Source organism: Schistocerca nitens, chromosome 4, assembly GCF_023898315.1.
Source record: "Schistocerca nitens isolate TAMUIC-IGC-003100 chromosome 4, iqSchNite1.1, whole genome shotgun sequence".
NCBI classification, from domain to species: Eukaryota; Metazoa; Arthropoda; class Insecta; order Orthoptera; family Acrididae; genus Schistocerca; species Schistocerca nitens.
The window spans coordinates 334,385,818-334,410,122 of record NC_064617.1 but is presented as its reverse complement, the minus strand read 5'-3'; positions in this window follow the sequence as shown (position 1 = coordinate 334,410,122).

Here is a 24,305-nt window from a genome sequence, read left to right as displayed (position 1 = left end):
CAGGCTCACGATACTCGAAAACACATACAACAAATGAAAATACAATGCCTAATTAATCTACACAAACCCAATGATACAAAACAAGAAAACAAAAAACTACAAATACTCTACTACACTGCTGGCCACCGTAAATGCAACACCCTGAAGGAAGCATCCGAATCAAGTGAAATTTACACCATGGCTTTTCAGCGATGAGATATGCAACTGATTAGAATTTCAGCGCAGACGCACATCACGCGCGCCTGTGGCGCCACCTCATAGCGCCATTTAAGGCTTGGCGATTTCGACGAGTGTACGTTCGGCACGTGGGTTTACCTTGTGGTTGTTTCACAAGACGATCAGTTATGCCTCGTAGACAACAGCGAACATCTTTTGATCAAGTATCCGAGTTCGACAGAGGAAGGATAGTGGCTTACCGAGATTGTGGATTATCATACAGAGAAATCGCTAGTCGTGTTGGACGAAACCAAACAACTGTAATGCGGATATGTGACCGTTGGATGCAGGAGGGTACGACGGACCGACGTGGTCGATCGCATTCACCTCGGTGCACCACTGCACGTGCTGATAGGCAAATTGTGCGCATGGCAGTGACGGATCGCTCAGTGACATCCCGAACCATAGCACAGCACATTGCATCTGTAACGCATCATCCAGTGTCTGCGCGTACCATTCGACGCCGTTTACAGCAGTGGTCTGTCCGCAAGACGTCCATTGCTTCGTCTACCATTGACGCAGAACCACAGACGTCTCCGTCGCCAATGGTGTGATGACAGACGGATGTGGACGGCAGAATGGAACGACGTTGTCTTTACTGACGAGGCACGCTTCTGTCTGCAGCACCACGATGGTCGGATTCGAGTGTGGAGACACCGTGGAGAGAGGATGCTGGACAGCTGTATTATGCACCGCCACACTGATCTTGCACCGGGTATTATGGTATGGGGCGGTATTGGATATTACTCTCGCACGCCTCTAGTACGCATTGCCGGTACTTTAAATAGCCGGCGCTACATATCCGAGGTGCTGGAGCCAGTTGTCCTTCCTTACCTTCAGGGCTCGGCCACAGCCATATTTCAACAGGATAATGCGCGACCACACGTGGCACTCATTGTCCAAAGGTTCTTCGTTAATAACCAGATTGAATTGCTTCCCTGGCCGGCTCGCTCTCCGGACCTTTCGCCGATAGAAAACATGTGGTCCATGGTTGCTGAACGAGTGACCCAGATTACATCCCCAGCTGCCACACCAGATGATGTTTGGCAACGTGTGGAAGCTGCTTGGGCTGCTGTACCCCAGGAACACATCCAACGTCTCTTTGACTCAATGCTGAGACGTGTGGCAGCGGTGATCTCCAACACTGGCGGCTACTCTGGCTACTGATTCTGGCAGGAACCACATGTCACAGACGTCTGTAAACGTAATCATTTGATACTTGATCAACATGTTATCTACAAAATAAATTTTGTTGTGCTACCTCTTGTCTTTCGTGGTGTTGCATTTACGGTGGCCAGCAGTGTACTTGCTGGATCGCAAAGCATACTGTACATCTTGCTGTACTCTATCTTCCTGGTTTTCCCTGCGCTAACACCTCTTTCCACTCTCTCTTTCTTCCTCTTCCCTTACTGTGGCATGTCTGGAATCACATCCGGACAACCCTTAAATGGGTGCAACCACCCAATGTGTATTATCGTTGTTCTAGTTGGCAGCTGAACCTTAACATTAATGGGGGATGTGGTTTCAACTACTTGTTATGGCACTTGATACCTCGTGACAAATTTCTTTGTTTTCCCTTTTGGCGTATAGGGGCTGGATAGCATTACCCATTTCCCTACTCTATACTGCGGTGAACTTCCTTTCCATTTCACTGTGTCTTCCTGCCTTTCCAAAGCCTTTTGTACCCGTTTCCAAACATCCCGAATTGTCCTCGCGAACTGACGTACAGATTCACCGGTCCTTCCTTTCTGTAGCTTCACTAAATCAAACGGTGATGGCATTTTTCGCCCATACACTATTTCAAATGGAGACAAACTGGTATTGGTATGGACTTTTGCACTTTACGCGCAAACAATACGCTTCAAATACTCGTCCCACTGACCTAATGAGAATCCACATAAAAACTCAGCATCTTCCCGTTCTGTCCTTCCTGTGGATGCAACGCGTTCGTCCTCAACTTCTTTACGTTCAACAATTTACACAGTTCCTTCATTAAATCCGAGGTAAAGTTGATCCTTTGGTCAGTAATTATTGTCTCCGGTACAACAAACTTCAAAAACCAGTTGTTTCTTAAAGCTTGCGCGACCATTGCTGCCTGTTGATTTGGCATAGCCACCATCTCCACATACCTCGAAAAACGGTCTGTTACTATCAGAACGAATCTGTTCCCTTATGGTGTTCGACTGAAAGGTCCTAAGACATCAATTCCCAACGTAGAAAATGGACATATTACATCCGGCAATCGGTGAAGCTGTATCCGTTTCCGACTCAGATCTGCTCTCTGCGCACATGGTATACAATTCTTGATATAGGGTCATAACCTATGACTTCTATTTTTGCCACCTTTCTACTCAGTGCATCCGCATTACCATGCTTCTTCCCAGGCTTGTGCACCACCTCGTAATCGAATTCACTAAGCCTCACAGCCCGCCTAGCGAGTCTGGTGGACGGATCCTTCAACCCCAACAACCACTTCAACGCAGCATGATCTGTCACTACTCAAAATCTTCTACCATATAAATAACATTTAAAATATGTGATTCCATAGATTACACTAATCATTTCCCTCTCTGTTGTTGAGTAGTTCCTCTCTGCTGCATTCAACTGCCTAGACGCATAGGCTACAGGATGTTCTTTCCTATCAATTTCCTGACTAAGAACACACCCTAATGCTTTATTCGATGCATCAATCCTAGAATAAATTCCTTTTCAAAATCTGGAAACACAAGAACTGAACTTGATGTTAACACTTCTTTCAGTTTGTCAATCGCTTTCTGACACTCTTCTGTCCACTCAAATTTCACACCCTTCCGTAACAATCGCGTCAATGGCTGTGCAAAATCTGCAAAACGCTTCTCGAACTTTCGATAGAAATTGCAAATTCCGACGAATGATTGGACTTCCTTAACTATTTAAGTGGCTCCCGAAAATTCCTTACAGCCTGTACCAACCTCGGATCTGTTCGCACTCCATCCTTACTGATGATATGACCTAAATATTTCACTTATTCCAATGCAAAATGACACTTCTCCTGGCTCAACGTCAAGCGAGCCGCTCTTGACGTCATAAAGACTTCCCTTAACCGCTGTCTATGCTGCTCCATACTACTTGAAAACACTGTAATGTCATCCAAATAGACAAGACACTGCCGTGGTTTCAAACCCTTTAACACACTGTCTAGCAACATCTGAAACGTTGCCGGGGCGTTTTTCAAACCGAATGGCATTCTGAAGTCCTGGTAATTGCCTCCAGGAGTAGAGAACGCAGTTTTTGGACGATCCTCTGGAGCCACCTCTAACTGACGATAACTACTTGTCAAATCCACTGTCCTAAGTGATCAAAAGTCTCCGATATGTTTGGAGTGGGGTATGCGTCCGTTACTGTATTATTACTGAGGTATCGGTAGTCACAACAGAACCTGTATTTCTTAGTTCCATCCATAGATTTTTTAGGCACAACAACAATGCCCTCTCCCCAGCAACTATTACTATGCTCTATAATACCGTCAGCAAGCTGCTGATCAATGAAATCCTCCACAATCGGCTGTGTGGTCTACGGTAAATAGGTGTTTCGTTCCCTGTTGGTATCCTATGTTCAACTAATGGTGTTGCTGGTAACGGCCCTCACGTAAAAAACAAATCCTTAAATTCCCACAACAATTATTCCACATGCTCTTTTTCTCCTCCTTTCAAATGCTTAACTTTGTTACGCAATGCAGTTCTATCGGCAGTTAGTGGTTGATCGCTACACCTACCTCTCGAACACCGGTCTTAAGTCATCCTGTACATCCATATTCTCTACTAAAACTCCTTTTCCCAAATTCGCGTCTACACCACTAAAATTATCCACGTTCACAGGGACTACTCGCCCGTCGTTTCCCTCTTGTACGTGTACAATACTACGTTTCACAAAACAACCTAATGGATCCAAAACTTCATTATCCTCCATTGGTTCAATAACACATACCGTACCCACAGGTAGATTTGACTCTACACTTTGCCAAAGAGACTTCCCGGTGCCACTAGACACACACTCATGCGAATTAAGCCTTAATGCTAATGTACACGGCTCAGTTGGCTTGGTCATTACGTTGGACGGCCCTCGTGACAGCTCTGCATCGACAACAGTTTCCCCTGGCTGAAATAACATTCCACCAAGTTCCACAGTTCGTTGTCCAAGGTCAATTTTGGCATGATGTTGATGCAAGAAATATACTCCTAGGATCATGTCGTAGTCCTCGCCTACCCATGGTACTACCTCCTCGCATGCATCAAATCGGACTTCCCCTAAGCGAAGGTCAACTGTCACTGACCCCAAAGGTGTGACTTCCTTATCCCCCACTCCGCGCAACCTATAAACCTATAACGGGGGGGGGGGGGGGGGGGGGGGGTTCTAACTTCCTTCGTCCCATTAAACTCTTAGTAGCCACTGACACTTGCGCCCCTGTGTCCAACAAAATTTTAAACTTTTTAGTTCCTATGGATCCTACCACTGAACTTTCCACCTCTGCATACATATTTGTAGCATTGAAATTAAATGGGAGCTTCCTTAGTTGGGTCTTGGGTCCCCTCTGCCGCTTAACGATTGTCCACCTCTACCAACTCTACTTCTCCGTCCTTTACGCTGTTGATTTCCACCCCTTCCTCTGTTCCTCAGTGACTAGGTACATTGCCTCTGCACATGTCCCGTATGACCACACTCATAACATTTTATGCCCGCTGAAACACTGTTCGTCTATCACGTATCCCCGTTGTCATATCTATTTCCTCACATTGGATTGCCAGCTGAAAGGCCGAATACAAGTCTTTCGGAGTCCCTTCACTCACTTTCCGCGCCATATGCACCGGTAACCCCCTCAAAAATACATCAAGTGCCCTTTGCTCGGCTTCCTGCAACAGAACACCATTCGCTTTGTCACTATGACCCAAATCGTAAGTATACTCGTTAATTTCTCTTATTCTGTCCGCAAATTTCTCTACCGAATCCCCCTGTCTCTTCGTCATTGTACTCAACCTCTCTCTAAAGTACCGAGCGCTATTCTGTTTCTTGTACCTCTGTAAAAGGCCCTCCTTCAACTGCTTAAACGGTCCTGTCTTCCTTAAGGCCTCAGAACACCTTACATATGTCTTCGCTTCGCCCGTTAATTTAATCTTGGCTACATGTAACAACTGGTCATCAGACCAACCATTCATCACAGATGAAATTTCCAAGTCCTCCACAAACGAATGCACATCCTCAGATGCCTTGCCAGAAAGCAGAATAATCAAACTCATGTCAGCTGGATCAATCCCCTGTTGTGGCACCCTAGGCAACAACGACTGATCAGATGCGGTTTCCCGCTCACTCCTACATGTTAATTCACTTCTCAACTGCGTATTGTCTACTGTCAATACTGCTACCCTTTATAACAAAATCCGTACCACTTCTGGTTTCGACACACCTTGCGTCCTTGACTCCGCCATTGTGTTGCTTTCATTCCGAGTTAGTCCCATTTCAAACTATAGAAACCTACAGAAACAAAGCATTTAACTACAAAAATAAACTGACTTCCTACAGCTCAGTATCTCATCTTACGTTTTGGAGGAGATAAATAAATCATCATACTCAACTCACTACAAAAGTAATTAAATGCCATGAAAGAAAAAGAAATCTTACTGCCCCAAACACACTAACACTTACTCTGACAACGCAAAGAAAGAAAACGTTCGACACTCAAAAAGAAAAGTTGGTCAACACTCACCACATTTTGTGACTGTAATGCAGGTAGTGGGCTCGAACGTCGTACTGCACAGACGATGCTAGCTATTCTGACACCAAATGTAGCTGCCACCGCCAAATGTAGATGTTGGCGTTTGGTGGAGGAATGTAGGACGTAGATGGAAACTGTCAGGATCCGCCACATTAAAAATCGGCCGTGATCTTCAAGTGTTTTATTATTCCCAGCTACAGTGCCGCGTTCCTCTCTGTCTATGTCACTGGGCCCCATGATGCTGAGGACGCCACTTTGCTGTCTGCAAAACAGCTTAGCGTGGAAGGGCTACCTCAGCGACCCGTTCAACGTACTGCGGCGTGCGGGCCACGTACAGCCGTGGAGTTTTGACAACATCAGGATGCGACAGCAGCCTACTCAGCGGCCTTAAGCCCCATTGCCTCAGCGCCACTCAGTGGGAGCCGCAGGGCAGTCCACTGCATGCTTCTTCGCCTTCAATGTTAAGATCGCGACGGCAATAAGCACCTGTGAGCCGACAGTCAAATCTGCGGTCCTCACATCATGATGCCTCCAGCGTCTGTTGGGAGCCAGCAAGACTGCCTGTGGTAGCGAGCCGTTGAGTGGCTCGCCGCTGGCTGGCTACAGAGCCCGCATTGGCCTCAGAGGGTCGAACCAGCAACCCACCGTGGAGTGGAATGCTGGCGCCCGATCTGCTGCTGCATGTAGCCGGTGGTGTGACATGCCCAAGAGAGCTGCCACACTTGAATCCCCCTCATTAGAAAACCGGCACCTATTTATATGCGGCTGTGCACCTCTGTTTTGCTAACGCGCCACTCCGAGTCACATACTCATAACACCTAGGTTGCGCCATTGGGCCCCTTCTGCCTGTAACTTGCACCATGAAAACTGCTGTATTTACTCTTTTCAGCAGTTCGACAGCCCTGTGGCCTCCATTCTACTTCGCAACCACTGGTCAGGAACTAACTTTCCTGTCTTAAATGGTGGCGCCACTACAGAGGGTAGACACTTGTAACAAAACATCAGTTCTCCCCCCCCCCCCACTCCCCCCCCACCCCACATTTGTTCCATCCACGCCCTGCAACCCATTTAATATTAACCAAATTAAAATATGTGTGCAATAATTAGGGTTACTATCCGTAAATCACTTGATTGGTGTGTTCCTTACTTCTGAACTGGTAGGAATTGGAACACTTTTGGGTGCCAATGCTTTGTCCCGAACAACTGGTAATAACAACAACAACACTAATAATAATAATAATAATAATAATAATAATCCCCGTGGAGGCCTGGGAAAAGAATAGGCCTCCGGTATGTTCTGCCAGTCGTAAAAGACGACGAAAAGAACAAACCACTAATAGGGCTAACCCCCCTTTTAGTGTGATTAGTTGGTTCAGGACAGAACTAAAGAAGCCTCGGACAAGCGCCGTCATGGTCGGGGACGACGCTTGAACCCTATGCCCACCCACAATGGTAACGACACTGCTAGCCAACTGGAAAATGATTTAAATCCAAATTGAGGTGTTTTGCAGGATATGCTTCCTGCAACCACCCTAGAAGGAAAACAAAGACAGAGGATGAGATGGTCAGATGAAGTTAAGCGACTCCTCATGTTCTGTTATTACCAAATAACAAACCTAGGAACCAACACAACTGGATACAGATCACAAGTATACACAACATTTATTACCAGATACCCAGAATTAAAATTTTTAACAGAACAATGACTAGCTGATCAGATCCATGTAATAATCAAAAATAACAGGATACCCCAGTCAGAATTAGAAAACATCAAACAACAAGTACAACAAATACTGGAACAAAATAATGTGCAATCAGAAGAAGAAGAAGAAAATACAGTAATGGACTCAAACATCCCAGAGCAAACAAACAAAGAACAACATGCATCAATTAAACAATCAGAGGAAAATGAAATCTTAAGACAGCCACCAGAACAAGCACAAATAGAACACGAAGTGACACACATGTTAGATATATAAGAAAAATTTCAGCTGACATATATAGAATACAAAGACACAAATACAGACATTAGACCATTCTTGCATTGAGCGCCAAACAACCCACAAATCAAAACAACAATAAAAACTATCAACACAATCATACACAACAAAATAAATGAAAACATAACTATGGAAGAGTTACAACTACTGGTTTATATAGGAGCACTCACTACACTAAATATACACACTAGGCAGAGATCAGAACCAACCAACACACAGAAGAAACCCACAAAACCAGCATGGCAACACAGGCTACAGATCACAATAGAAAAACTGAGAAAAGACATCGGACAGCTAACACAATTTATAAGAAATGAAATGTCAGGAAAAAATGAAAAAGGTTAGGTAAAATCTCACAACAAGAAGCAATAGAGCAATTAGATGAAAAGAAGCAGAAATTACAAGCATTCACCAAACGACTTAGAAGATACAAAAAAAGTGAAAATAGAAGGAAACAAAACCAAACATTCAACACAAACCAAAAGAAATTTTACCAGACAATAGATAACACACACATTAAAATAAACAATCCACCAAACATAACAGACATGGAACACTTCTGGAGCAACATATGGTCAAACCAGGTACAACATAACAGGCATGCACGGTGGATACAAGCAGAAACAGACACATACAAGATGATACCACAAATGCCTGAAGTGATAATTTTGCAACATGAAGTCACCCAAGCAATTAATTCTACTCACAATTGGAAAGCCCCTGGAAATGATAAAATAGCAAATTTCTGGCTAAAGAAGTTCACCTCAACACATTCACATCTAACTAAATTATTTAACAGTTACATTGCAGACCTGTACACATTCCCTGATACACTTACACAAGGAATAACTTATCTGAAACCTAAAGATCAAGCAGACACAGCGAACCCAGCTAAATATCGCCCCATAACATGCCTACCAACAATATACAAAATACTAACTTCAGTCTTTACACAGAAATTAATGACACATACAACACAGAACAAAATTATAAATGAATAACAAAAGGGCTGTTGCAAAGGAGCACGAGGATGTAAAAAGCAACTGATAATAGATGCAGAGGTGACATATCAAGCTAAAACTAAACAAAGGTCGCTACACTATGCATACATTGATTACCAAAAAGCTTTTGATAGTGTACCCCACTCATGGTTACTACAAATATTGGAAATATACAAAGTAGATCCTAAATTGATACAGTTCCTAAACACAGTAATGAAAAATTGGAAAACCACACTTAGTATCCAAACAAATTCAAATAATATCACATCACAGCCAATACAGATTAAGTGTGGAATATACCAAGGAGACTCATTAAGTCCTTTCTGGTTCTGCCTTACTCTGAACCCACTATCCAAAATGCTAAATAATACAAATTATGGATACAATATTACTGGAACATACCCACACAAAATCACACATTTGCTATAATTGGATGATCTAAAACTACTGGCAGCAACAAATCAACAACTCAACCAATTACTAAAGATAACAGAAGTATTCAGCAATGATATAAGTATGGCTTTTGGAACAGACAAATGTAAGAAAAATAGCATAGTCAAGGGAAAACACACTAAACAAGAAGATTACATATTGGATAACCACAGCGACTGCATAGAAGCGATGGAAAAAACAGATGCCCATAAATATCTAGGATACAGACAAAAAATAGGAATAACTAATACAAATATTAAAGAAGAACTAAAAGAAAAATATAGACAAAGACTAACAAAAATACTGAAAACAGAATTGACAGCAAGAAACAAGACAAAAGCTATAAATACTTATGCTATACCAATATTGACCTACTCATTTGGAGTAGTGAAATGGAGTAACACAGACCTAGAAGCACTCAATACACTTACATGATCACAATGCCACAAATATAGAATACATCACATACATTCAGCAAACAGAAAGATTCACATTAAGCAGAAAGGAAGGAGGAAGGGGATTTATCGACATAAAAAACCTACATTATGGACAGGTAGACAATTTAAGAAAATTCTTTCTAGAACGAGTAAAAACTAGCAAAATACACAAAGCAATCACTCATATAAATACATCGGCTACACCACTGCAATTTCATAACCACTTCTACAACCCTTTACATCACATAACATCAAAAGATACGAAGAAAGTAAATTGGAAAAAGAAAACACTACATGGCAAGCACCGGTATCATCTAACACAACCACACATCGATCAAGACGCATCCAACACATGGCTAAGAAAAGGCAATATATACAGTGAGACGGAAGGATTCATGATTGCAATACAGGATCAAACAATAAACACCAAATATTACAGCAAGCATATTATTAAAGATCCCAATACCACAACAGATAAATGCAGACTTTGCAAACAACAAATAGAAACAGTAGATCACATCACAAGCAGATGTACAATACTAGCAAATACAGAATACCCCAGAAGACATGACAATGTAGCAAAAATAATACATCAACAGCTTGCCTTACAACATAAACTTATAAAACAACACGTTCCTACATACAAGTATGCACCACAAAATGTACTGGAGAATGATGAATACAAATTATACTAGAACAGAACCATTATAACAGATAAAACAACGCCACATAACAAACCTGACATCATACTCACCAATAAAAAGAAGAAATTAACACAACTAATCGAAATATCCATACCCAATACAACAAATATATAAAAGAAAACAGGAGAAAAAATTGAAAAATACATCCAACTGGCTGAGGAAGTCAAGGACATGTGGCATCAGAATAAAGTTGACATTATACCAATTATACTATCAACTACAGGAGTCATACCACACAATATCCACCAGTACATCAATGCAATACAGCTACATCCAAACTTATATATAAAACTACAGAAATCCGTAATTATTGATACATGTTCAATTACCCGAAAGTTCCTAAATGCAACATAACATATACCGTACAGTTAAAAGGAAGTCACGCTTGATCAAGGTCTGCGTCACTTTCCATTTTTAACCAGACATAACGTCTGAGAAAGGAAAGGAAAGAAATAATAATAATAATCAAGGACATGTGGCATCAGGATAAAGTTGACATTATACCAATTACACTATCAACTACAGGAGTCATACCACGCAATATCCACCAGTACATCAACGCAATACAGCTACATCCAAACTTTTATATAAAACTACAGAAATCCGTAATTATTGATACATGTTCAATTACCCGAAAGTTCCTAAATGCAATATAACAATACCGTACAGTTAAAAGGAAGTCACGCTTGATCAAGGTCTGCGTCACTTTCCATTTTTAACCAGACATAACGTCTGAGAAAGGAAAGGAAAGAAATAATAATAATAATCAAGGACATGTGGCATCAGGATAAAGTTGACATTATACCAATTACACTATCAACTACAGGAGTCATACCACGCAATATCCACCAGTACATCAATGCAATACAGCTACATCCAAACTTTTATATACAACTACGGAAATCTGTAATTATTGATACATGTTCAATTACCCGAAAGTTCCTAAATGCAATGTAACATATACCGTACAGTTAAAAGGAAGTCACGCTTGATCAAGGTCCATGTCACTTTCCATTTTTAACCAGACATAACGTCTGAGAAAGGAAAGAAATAATAATAATAATAATAATAATAATAATAATAATAATAATAATAATAATCCCCGTGGAGGCCCGGGAAAAGAATAGGCCTCCGGTATGTTCTGCCAGTCGTAAAAGGCGACGAAAAGAACAAACCACTAATAGGGCTAACCCCCCTTTTAGTGTGATTACTTGGTTCAGGACAGAACTAAAGAAGCCTCGGACAAGCGCCGTCATGGTCGGGGACGACGCTTGAACCCTATGCCCGCCCACAATGGTAACGACACTGCTAGCCAACTGGAAAATGATTTAAATCCAAATAGAGGTGTTTTGCAGGATATGCTTCCTGCAACCACCCTAGAAGGAAAACTAAGACAGAGGATGAGATGGTCAGATGAAGTTAATCGACACCTCATGTTCTGTTATTACCAAGCAACAAACCTAGGAACCAACACAACTGGATACAGATCACAAGTATACACAACATTTATTACCAGATACCCAGAATTAAAATTTTTAACAGAACAACGACTAGCTGATCAGATCCGTGTAATAATCAAAAATAACAGGATACCCCAGTCAGAATTAGAAAACATCAAACAAGAAGTACAACAAATACTGGAACAAAATAATGTGCAATCAGAAGAAGAAGAAAATACAGTAATGGACTCAAACATCCCAGAGCAAACAAACAAAGAACAACACGCACCAATTAAACAATCAGAGGAAAACGAAATCTTAAGACAGCCACCAGAACAAGCACAAATAGAACACGAAGTGACACAGATGCTAGATATAGAAGAAAAATTTCAGCTAACATATATAGAATACAAAGACACAAATACAGACATTAGACCATTCTTGCATAGACCACCAAATAACCCACAAGTCGAAACAACAATAAAAACTATCAACACAATCATACACAACAAAATAAATGAAAACACAACTATGGAAGAGTTACAACTACTGGTTTATATAGGAGCACTCACTACATTAAATATACACACTAGACAGAGATCAGAACCAACCAACACACAGAAGAAACCCACAAAACCAGCATGGCAACACAGGCTACAGATCAGAATAGAAAAACTGAGAAAAGACATCGGACAGCTAACACAATTTATAAGAAATGAAATCTCGGAAAAAAAACGAAAAAGGTTAGGTAAAATCTCCCAACAAGAAGCGACAGAGCAATTAGACGAAAAGAAGCAGAAATTACAAGCATTAGCCAAACGACTCAGAAGATACAAAAAAAGTGAAAATAGAAGGAAACAAAACCAAACATTCAACACAAACCAAAAGAAATTTTACCAGACAATAGATAACACACACATTAAAATAAACAATCCACCAAACATAACAGACATGGAACACTTCTGGAGCAACATATGGTCAAACCCGGTACAACATAACAGGCATGCACGGTGGATACAAACAGAAACAGACACATACAAGATGATACCACAAATGCCTGAAGTGAAAATTTTGCAACATGAAGTCACCCAAGCAATTAATTCTACTCACAATTGGAAAGCCCCTGGAAATGATAAAATAGCAAATTTCTGGTTAAAGAAGTTCACCTCAACACATTCACATCTAACTAAATTATTTAACAGTTACATTGCAGACCCATACACATTCCCTGATACACTTACACATGGAATAACTTATCTGAAACCTAAAGATCAAGCAGACACAGCGAACCCAGCTAAATATCGCCCCATAACATGCCTACCAACAATATACAAAATATTAACTTCAATCATTAAACAGAAATTAATGACACATACAACACAGAACAAAATTATAAATGAAGAACAAAAAGGCTGTTGCAAAGGAGCACGAGGATGTAAAGAGCAACTGATAATAGATGCAGAGGTGACATATCAAGCTAAAACTAAACAAAGGTCGCTACACTACGCATACATTGATTACCAAAAAGCTTTTGATAGTGTACCCCACTCATGGTTACTACAAATATTGGAAATATACAAAATAGATCCTAAATTGATACAGTTCCTAAACATAGTAATGAAAAATTGGAAAACCACACTTAATATCCAAATAAATTCAAATAATATCACATCACAGCCAATACAGATTAAGCGTGGAATATACCAAGGAGACTCATTAAGTCCTTTCTGGTTCTGCCTTGCTCTGAACCCACTATCCAACATGCTAAATAATACAAATTATGGATACAATATTACTGGAACATACCCACACAAAATCACACATTTGCTATACATGGATGATCTAAAACTACTGGCAGCAACAAATCAACAACTCAACCAATTACTAAAGATAACAGAAGTATTCAGCAATGATATAAGTATGGCTTTTGGAACAGACAAATGTAAGAAAAATAGCATAGTCAAGGGAAAACACACTAAACAAGAAGATTACATGTTGGATAACCACAGCGACTGCATAGAAGCGATGGAAAAAACAGATGCCTATAAATATCTAGGATACAGACAAAAAATAGGAATAGATAATACAAATATTAAAGAAGAACTAAAAGAAAAATATAGACAAAGACTAACAAAAATACTGAAAACAGAATTGACAGCAAGAAACAAGACAAAAGCTATAAATACTTATGCCATACCAATATTGACCTACTCATTTGGAGTAGTGAAATGGAGTAACACAGACCTAGAAGCACTCAATACACTTACACGCTCACAATGCCACAAATATAGAATACATCACATACATTCAGCAACAGAAAGATTCACATTAAGCAGAAAGGAAGGAGGAAGGGGATTTATCGATATAAAAAACCTACATTATGGACAGGTAGACAATTTAAGAAAATTCTTTATAGAACGAGCAGAAACTAGCAAAATACACAAAGCAATCACTCATATAAATACATCGGCTACACCACTACAATTTCATAACCACCTCTACAACCCTTTAGACCACATAACATCAACAGATACGAAGAAAGTAAATTGGAAAAAGAAAACACTTCATGGCAAGCACCCGTATCATCTAACACAGCCACACATCGATCAAGACGCATCCAACACATGGCTAAGAAAAGGCAATATATACAGTGAGACAGAAGGATTCATGATTGCAATACAGGATCAAACAATAAACACCAGGTATTACAGCAAGCATATTATTAAAGATCCTAATACCACAACAGATAAATGCAGACTTTGTAAACAACAAATAGAAACAGTAGATCACATCACAAGCGGATGTACAATACTAGCAAATACAGAATACCCCAGAAGACATGACAATGTCGCAAAAATAATACATCAACAGCTTGCCTTACAACATAAACTTATAAAACAACACGTTCCTACATACAAGTATGCACCACAAAATGTACTGGAGAATGATGAATACAAATTATACTGGAACAGAACCATTATAACAGATAAAACAACGCCACATAACAAACCTGACATCATACTCACCAATAAAAAGAAGAAATTAACACAATTAATCGAAATATCCATACCCAATACAACAAATATACAAAAGAAATCAGGAGAAAAAATTGAAAAATACATCCAACTGGCTGAGGAAGTCAAAGACATGTGGCATCAGGATAAAGTTGACATCATACCAATTATACTATCAACTACAGGAGTCATACCACACAATATCCACCAATACATCAATGCAATACAGCTACATCCAAACATATATATACAATTACAGAAATCCGTAATTATTGATACATGTTCAATTACCCGAAAGTTCCTAAATGCAATATAACATGTACCGTACAGCAAAAAGGAATTGACGCTTGATAAAGGTCCGCGTCACTCCATTCTTAACCAGACTTCTAAAAAGTCTGAGAAAGTAATCAAATAATAATAATAATACTGTGTAAGCCCTACAACAGTGTAGCACCTATTCAAAAGTTATTGTTGTGCTCTGCTGTCCATTCGTTCATTTACTGTTGCAAAACAAGTAATGAAGCAGTATCAGATCGATAGGAAATACATACAACTTGGATGATGCATTTTCATGACACATTTAAGCAATTGTGGTGTACTCAATTTTACTGTTATAGGTGCATAGTACAAAATACTTGTGTAGGGGGGTGTACTATGGAGGAAGACGATTTTCTACATCTACATCTATACTCTGCAAACCACCATGAGGTGCATGACAGACGGTATGTCCCATTGTACCAGATATTAGGGTTTCTTCCTGTTCCATTCACATACGGAGCATGAGAAGAATGATTGTCTGAATGCCTCTGTGTGTACAGTAATTATTCTGATCTTATCCATATGATCTCTACGTGAGTGACACGTAGGGGGTTTTAGCATATCCCTAGAGCAATCATTTAAAGGCAGTCCTTGAAACTTTGTTAATAGACTTTCATGGGATACTTTATGTCTCTCTTCAAGAGTCTGCCAGTTCAGTTTCTTCAGTATCTCCGTGACACTCCCCCATGGATTAAACAAACCTGTGACCATTTGTGCTGCTCTTCTCTGTATATGGTCACTCAGTCACTATTCCCTGTCAGTCCTGTCTGGACGGGTCCCACACATTTCTAAAATACTCTAGAACCAGTCACAAGAGTGATTTGTAAGCAATGTCTCTTGTAGCCTAGTATTTTACAAATAAACTGAAGGCTACCACTTGCTTTACCCATGACTGAATCTATGTGATCATTCCATTTCATATCCCTGCAAAGTGTTACACCCAGGTATTTGTAAGAGTTGGCTGATTCCAACAGTAACTCATTGATATTATAGTCATAGGATACTACATTTTTCGTTTTGTGAAGTACAAAATTTTAAATTTCTGAACATTTAGAGAAATTTGCCAGTTTCTGCACCGTATTGGAATCTTATCAGACTCTGACTGAATATTTATGCAGCTTTTCTTAGGTAGTGCTCCATTATAAATAACTGCATCATCTACAAAAAGCATGATTTTACTATTAATATTGTCTGAAAGGTCATTATACAATATGAACAACAAGGGTCCCACCACACTTCCCTGGGGCACAACTGAAGTTACTTCTATGTCTGACAATGGCCTCCATCCAAGATAACATGCTGTGTCCTGCTTACCAAAAAGTTCTCAATCCAGTCACAAATTTCACTTGGTACTCCATGTGATTGTAATTTTGACAATAAGTGTAGATGTGGTACTGAGTAAAATGCTTTTTGAAAATCAAAAAACACTGCATCTACCAGGGTGCCTTGATCCAAAATTTTCAGTACATCATGTGAAAAAAGTAGGGGTTAGGTTTCACACAGTCAAAGTTTTCAGAATCCATACTGTTGGCATTGAGGAGGTCATTCTGTTCAAGATACCTCATTATGTTTGATCTCAGAATATATTATGAGATTCTACAATGAACTGATGTCAAGGATATTGGATGGTAGTTCTGTGAATCACTTCTGCTACCCTTTTTCTGGGATCTATGCATGTTTTTTTGTTTGAGGGATCTGTGATAGACTATAGTTAGAGGAGGGGAGCCCAAATTCAGTACAGAATCTGACAGAGATTCAATCGGTGCCTTGAACTTCGTTCAGTTTTAATGATTTCAGCTGTTTCTCACCACAACTGACACTAATACTTATTTCAGTCATTTTTCAATTGTATGATGATTAGCCTTGAGCAATCCTCCCTGGGTTTTCATTTGTAAAGGAACATTTGAAAATGGAGTTAAGCATTTCAGCTTTTGCTCTGCTACCCTCAGTTTCAGTTCCTGTCTCATTCACTAGGGCCTGGACTCTAAATCTGGTGGCACTAATAGCCTTTACATGCGACCAGAATTTCTTTGGATTCTGCAAAAGATCACTTGACAATATTCTACTACAGTAGTTACCGAAGGCATCATGCGTTGCTCTCTTGACAGCCAAACACATTTTATTCAGCATCTCTCCATCTATAGCCCTACACTTTGTTGTACACCTATTACGCAGTAATCTCTGTTTCTTTAGAAGTCTCTTTACAGTGACTGTATACTACAGAGGGCCCTCCCACTATGAACTGTTCTACTGGGTACATATGTATCCTGTGTGTGGATTCCTGCATTTGTTACAGACACTGTAACCCCCACCACATTGTCACACACACAAATAAAGCTTTCGGCCCGTAAGGCCTTCATCAAAAATAGACAGTGTATGATGGGAGTGACGACTGTATGGGGGTAAGGAGGAGGCTGGGATGGGTAGGTGGGGGGATGTATGGTAGAGGTGGCAGACAGTGCAGTGCTGCTGGGGAGTGCGCAGGGACAAGTTGGAGAGATGGTAGGGCAGCTATGTGCAGTTGGGAGGTTAGACATAGGTCAGGAGAGATGTGGGGGAGGGGAAGGGGGGTCAGCAGAAAAGGAGGGAAGTAAAAAGACTGGGTGTGATGGTGGAATGAGGGCTGTGAGGGCTGTATAGTGGTGGAATGGGAACAGAAAGGCTGGATGGGTGAGGACAGTCACTAACGAAGGTTGAGGCCAGGAGGGTTAGGGGAATGTAGGATATATTGCAGGGAAAGTTCTCACCTGTGCAATTCAGAAAAGCGTGTTGGTGGGAAGAGTCCATATGGCAGACACTATGAAGCAGTTATTGAAATGAAGGGTGTCATGTTTGGCAGCATGCACAGTAACTGGGTGGTCCACTTGTTTCTTGGCCACAGTTTGTCAGTGGCCATTCATGTGGACAGACAGCTTGTCGGTTGTCATGCCTACATAGAATGCAGCACTGTGGTTGCAGCTTCATCTGTAGATCACACGACTGGTTTCACTGGTAGCCCTGCCTTTTATGGGACAGGTGATGTTTCTGACCAGACTGGAGTAGGTGGTGGTGTGAGGGTGTATGGGACAGCTCTTGCATCTAGGTCTATTTCAGGGGTATGAGCCATGAGGTAAGAGGTTGGGAGCAGGGCTTGTCTAGGGATGGACAAGTATTTTGTGTAGGTTCAGTGGATGGCGGAATACCACTGTGGGAGGGGTGGGAAGGATAGTGGGTAGCACATTTCTCATTCCAGGGCACCATGAGAGGTAGTTGAAACCTTGTCAGAGAATGTAATTCAGTTGCTCCAGTACTAGATGGTACTGAGTTACAAGGGGAATGCTCCTTTGTGGCCGGACAGAGAGACTTCAGGAGGTGGTGGGAGACTGGAAAGATAAGACACGGGAGATTTGTTTTTGTACAAGGTTGTGAGGATAATTACTGTCTGTGAAGGCTTCAGTGAGTCTCTCAGTATTTTTCGAGAGAGACCGCTTGTCGCTGCAGGTGCAACCATCACGGGTGGCTAGGCTGCATGGAAGGGACTTCTTGATATGGAATGGGTGGCAGCTGTCAAAGTGGAGGTACTGCTGGTGGAGGTAGTGGGTTGAATGTGGACGGAGGTATGATGCAGCCATCTTTGAGGTGGAGATCAACATCTAGGAAGGTGGCTTGTTGGGTTGAATAGGACCAGATGAAGCAAATGGAGGAGAAGTTGTTGAGGTTATGGAGGAATGTGGTGTCCTCAACCTCAATCCAGATAGCAAAGATGTCATCAATGAATCTGAACCTGATTCTGGGTGTCTAGGAAGGATTCCTCTAGATCCCCCATGAATAGGTTGTCATAGGATGGTGCCATGTGGGTGCCCTTAGCCTTACCTCAGATTTGTTTGTAAGTAATGCCTTCAAAGGAGAAGTAATTGAGAGGGAGGATATAGTTGGTCATGGTGACTAGGAAATAGGTTGTTTGTTTGGTACCCATCAGGTGTTGGGAAATGTAGTGTTCAATAGCAGTAAGGCCATTGGCATTAGGGATGTTAGTGTAAAGGGAGGTGGCATCAACAGTGATGAGCAGGACACTGTGTAGTAAAGGGACAGGAACTGCGGAGAGTTGGTGGACGAAATGGTTGGTATCTTCTATATAGGAGAGTAGGTTCCAGGTAATAGGTTGAAGGTGCTGGTCTTCGAGAGCAGGGATTCTCTCAGTGGGAGTCCAGTAACTGGTCACAATGGGAAGTCCTGGTTGGTTGGGTTTACAGACTTCAGGAAGCATGTAGTGTAGAAGGTAGGAGTGCAGGGAGTGATAGGGGTGAGCAGAGAGATGGACTCCGGGCAGAGGTTCCGGGATGGGCATAAGGATTTGAGGAGTGACTGAAGACCCTGCTGAATTTCTGGAAGGGGGCCACTGTGGCAAGGTTAGGTGGCTGTATCTGACAGCTGGCAGAGTCCTTATGCCAGGTAATCCTTGCAGTTCAAAACAACACTGGTGGAGCCTTTGTCTACAGGTAAGATTATAAGGTCAGGATCAGTTTTTGGATGGTGGACTGTGGTTCTTTCTGTGGATGTAAGGTCGGTTTCCATGTTGAGGGATTTGGTGAATGATGGTGAGGCAAGGTTCGAGGTTAAGCAATTCTGGAAAATTAACAAGTGGCGATTTGGGGGCAGTGGGGGTAGATCACGGTTGGATGGAAGAGTGAACTGAGTTAGCCAGGGTTCAACATTGGTCTTTGGTTGAGTCTGATTGGTAAGGTTGGTGGCAAAAAAGTGTTTCCACTGAAGGGACCAGGAGAAGGAAAGAAGGTGTAACAAGTCCTGCATGATTGAATTGATAATGATGATTAAAAATAATTTAGTGTCATAACTGAAATACAGTTAAACCCTTTTGTTTTTACCCCTCAGAAAACTACATTTTACCCCACTGGAGGCATTTACTCCCATGTAGGGAACCATTTACCTAGCTGGATATATGTTAGTATTCAATTAGTCACTAGTCTATGGGTAATATGAAAGAGGGAGTGAGTGGCTCCTCTTTTTTTTTTGTGTGTGTGTGTGTGTCATCTATCTTCTGATTGATTTGATGCGGCTCACCCTGAATACCTCTCCCATGCCAACATCATCTCACAGTAGCACTTGCAACTTGTATCTTCAATTATTTGGTGAACATATTCCAGTCTCGTCTTCCTCTACAGTTTTTACCCTCTACTGTTCCCTCTAGTACTTGGAAGTTATTCCCTGATGTTTTAACAGATATCCTCTCATCCTGTCCCTTATTCTTCTGTTTTCCACATATTCCTTTCCTCTCTGATTCTGTGCAGAACCTCCTCATTCCTTATCTATCAGTCCACCTAATTTTTAACATTTTTCTATAGCACCACAACTAAAATGCTTCACTTCTGTTCTGTTCCAGTTTTCCCACAATCCATGTTTCACTACCACATAATGCTATGCTCCAAACCAACATTATCAGAAATTTCTTCCTGAAATTAAGACCTATGTTTGATACTGTAGACTTCTCTTGGTCAGGAATGCCCTATAACCAGTGCTAATCTGCTTTTGATGCCTCCTTCCACTGCCTGTCATTGGTTGAGTATCTGCCTAGGCAGCAGAATCCCTTAACTTCATCTTCAAGAGTGGTTTGAAAAGTTCTCAGAGCGGAATAGAAAAAAAAGTATTTACATCACTGAAACTTCTTTTATTTTTCAATGTAGTCCCATTGTCCAACGATGTTCCAGTGCCTTGATCCCACATCGAAAATTTGTTTCCTCCAGGCCTGCAAAATACTTGTCAACTCCGGCTATCAATTCTTTATTTGAAGTGAATCTTCGTCCACCAAGAAAAATTTTCAGGTTTGGGAAGAGATGGAAGTCTGACAGGCCCATATCAGGTGAATAAGATGGGTGTGGCAACAATTCGCACCTTAGTTTGTGTAATTTTGCCATGACGATGGCACGTTTTTGATCCAGCCTCAAGAGTCACGGCACCCATCTTGCAGATAATTTTTTCATTTCTAATTCTTCAGTTAAAATGTGATACACCCTTTAAGATGACATCTGGCAAACATAAGCAATTTCAAGCACTTTCAGTCGGCAATCTTCCATGACCATTTTGTGCACTTCTGCAATGATTTCGGGAGTAGTGACACATCTTGGGCGACCCCTGCACGGATCATCATCTAAGCTCTCCCGACCAAATTTAAATTCATTTGTCCACTTGACAACATTTGAATATGAAGGAGCAGAGTCCCCCAGAGTATTCTGGAAATTGACATGAATGTCCTTTCCTTTTGTACCTTCCTTTACGAAGTTCTTAACCACTGCTCGAATCTCGATTCTTTTCCATCTTCAAAAATCACTAAGCAGTAACAACAGAGCCACATCACAACCACAGCTCCCTTCAAAGAGCACTGATGTGGCATATGTTTACAGGCAACAGTCCAATGAGTATCACATGAACAACTCGTGGCACTAGCGCTGACCTCTCGTGGTGATTCCAAGAACTTTTCAAACCACCCTCGTACTTTGTGGCCATCAATCATGATGTTAAGTTTCTCACTGTTCTCATTTCTGATACTTCTCATTACTTTCATCTTTCTTTGATTTACTCTGTCCATATTCAGTACTCATTAGACTGTTCATTCCATTCAGCAGATCATGTAATTCTTCTTCACTCTCACTGAGGATAGCAATGTCTTCAGCGAATCATATAACTGATATCCTTTCACTTTGAATTTTTATTCTACTCCTGAACCTTATTTCCATCATTGCTTCTTTGATGTATAGACTGAAGAGTAGGGGCAAAAAACTAAATCCCTGCTTTTTAATCTGAGACTTTGCTCTTGCTCTTCCACCCTTATTATTCTCTCTTGGTTCTTGTACATGTATATTACCCATCTCTCCCTACAGCTTACCCCTACTGTCCTCAGAATTTATAATATCTTGCACCATTTGATATTGTTGAGCACTTCTTCTAGGACAAATTCTATGAATGTCTTTACTTTCTTTAGTCTTGCTCCCATTATCAACCGCAAGATCAGAATTACCTCTCTAGCATCTTTATCGTCCCTAAAGCCAAACTGATTGCCATCTAAAACGTCCTCAATTTTCTTTTCCATTCTTCTGTATATTATTCTTGTCAGCAACTTGGATGCATGAGCTGTTAAGCTGATTGTGTGGTAATTCTCACAGTTCTCAGCTCTTGCAGTCTTCAGGTTTGTGGAGATGATATTTTTCCAAAAGTCAGATGGTATGTCACCAGACTCATACATTCTACATACCAACATGAATAGCCATTTTGTCACTTCCCCTAATAAATTTAGAAATTCTGATGGGATGTTATCAATCCCATCTGCCTTATTTGATCCTAATTCTTCCAAAACTCTTTTAAATTCCGATTCTAAACTGGACTCCTACATCTTCTACATCGACTCCTGTTTCTTCTTTTATCACATCAAAAAAATCTTCCCCATCATAGAGGCCTCTAATGTACTCTTTCCACATATCTGTTCTCTTCCCTGCATTTTGTAGTGACATTCCTGTTGCACTCTTTAACGTTAGCAACCTTGCTTTTAGTTTCAACAAAGGTTGTTTTGACTTTCCTGTATGCTGAGTCAGTCCATCCTACAATCATTTCTTTTTCGATTTCTTCATATTTTTCATGCAGCCATTGTCTTAGCTTCCCAGCACTTTCTATTTATTTCATTCCTCAGCAACTTGTATTTCTGTGTTCTCAAATTACTCTGAACATTTTTGTACTTCCTTCTTTCATCGATCAACTAAACTATTACTTCTGTTACCCACAGTTTCTTCACAGTTACCTTCTTTGTATCTACATTTACCTTTCTGGCTTCTACATCTCCCCTTTTTAGAGATCTCCATTCCTCTTCCACTGTACTGCCTATTGAGCTATTCCTTATTGCACTATCTGTATACCCTTAGAGAACTTCAAGTGTTATCTCTTCATTCCTTAGTACTTCCGTATCCCTCTTCTTTGTGTACTGGTTCTTCCTGACTAATCTCTTAAACTTCAGCCTACTCTTCATCACTATTATATTGCGATCTGAATCTATATCTGCTCCAGGGTATACCTTACAATCCAGTACCTGATTTCAGAATCTGTCTGATAATGATGTTATGTAGCTGAATTCTTCTCATATTTCCCAGCCTTTTCTAAATATACCTCCTCCTCTTGAACAGATAATTCACTGTTACTAGCTGAAATTTATTTCAGAACTTAATTAGTCTTTCTCCTCCATCATTCCTTGTCCCAAGCCCATATTCTCCTGTAACCTCTTCTTCTATTCCTTCCCCTACAACTGCATTCCAGTCCCCCACGACTACTAGATTTTCACCCCCCTTTCGATACTGCATTACCCATTCAGTATTCTCATATACTTTATCTCTTCATCTTCTGCTTGCGAGGTCATGTGTAGATGAACTACCACTGTCACTGTTGGTCTGCTGTAGATTCTGATAAGAACAGTCCTATCACTGAACTGTTCACAGTAACACACACTGCCCTACCTTTGTATTCAGAACAATTCCTACTCCCGTTATTCCAATTTCTGCTGCTTTTGATATTACCCTATACTCATCATCTGACCAGAAATCCTTGTCTTCTTTCTATTTCACTTCACTGACCCCTCTATATCTAGACAGAGCCTTTGCATTTTCCTTTTCAGGTTTTCTAGCTTCCATACTACGTTCAAGCTTTTGACATTCCATGCCCCAACTCATACAACTTTATCCTTTTATTGGTTATTCAATCTTTTTCTCATGGTCACCTCTCCCTTGGCCGTCTCCTCCAATGACCCGAACAGGAGGACTATTCTTACTCTTTTGTCAACAGAGAGGGAAAAAGTTCAAATTAATGAGAGTTCAAGATAAAAGGCATTCAAATAATCGACAGGGACTGAAGAAAAAATTCAAATAAATGAGAGTTTTGATTGGAAGTAAATTATAATACATACATATCTACGTTCACCTTTATTTCAGTAATGTGCAAAGTAATACAAACGTACACACAC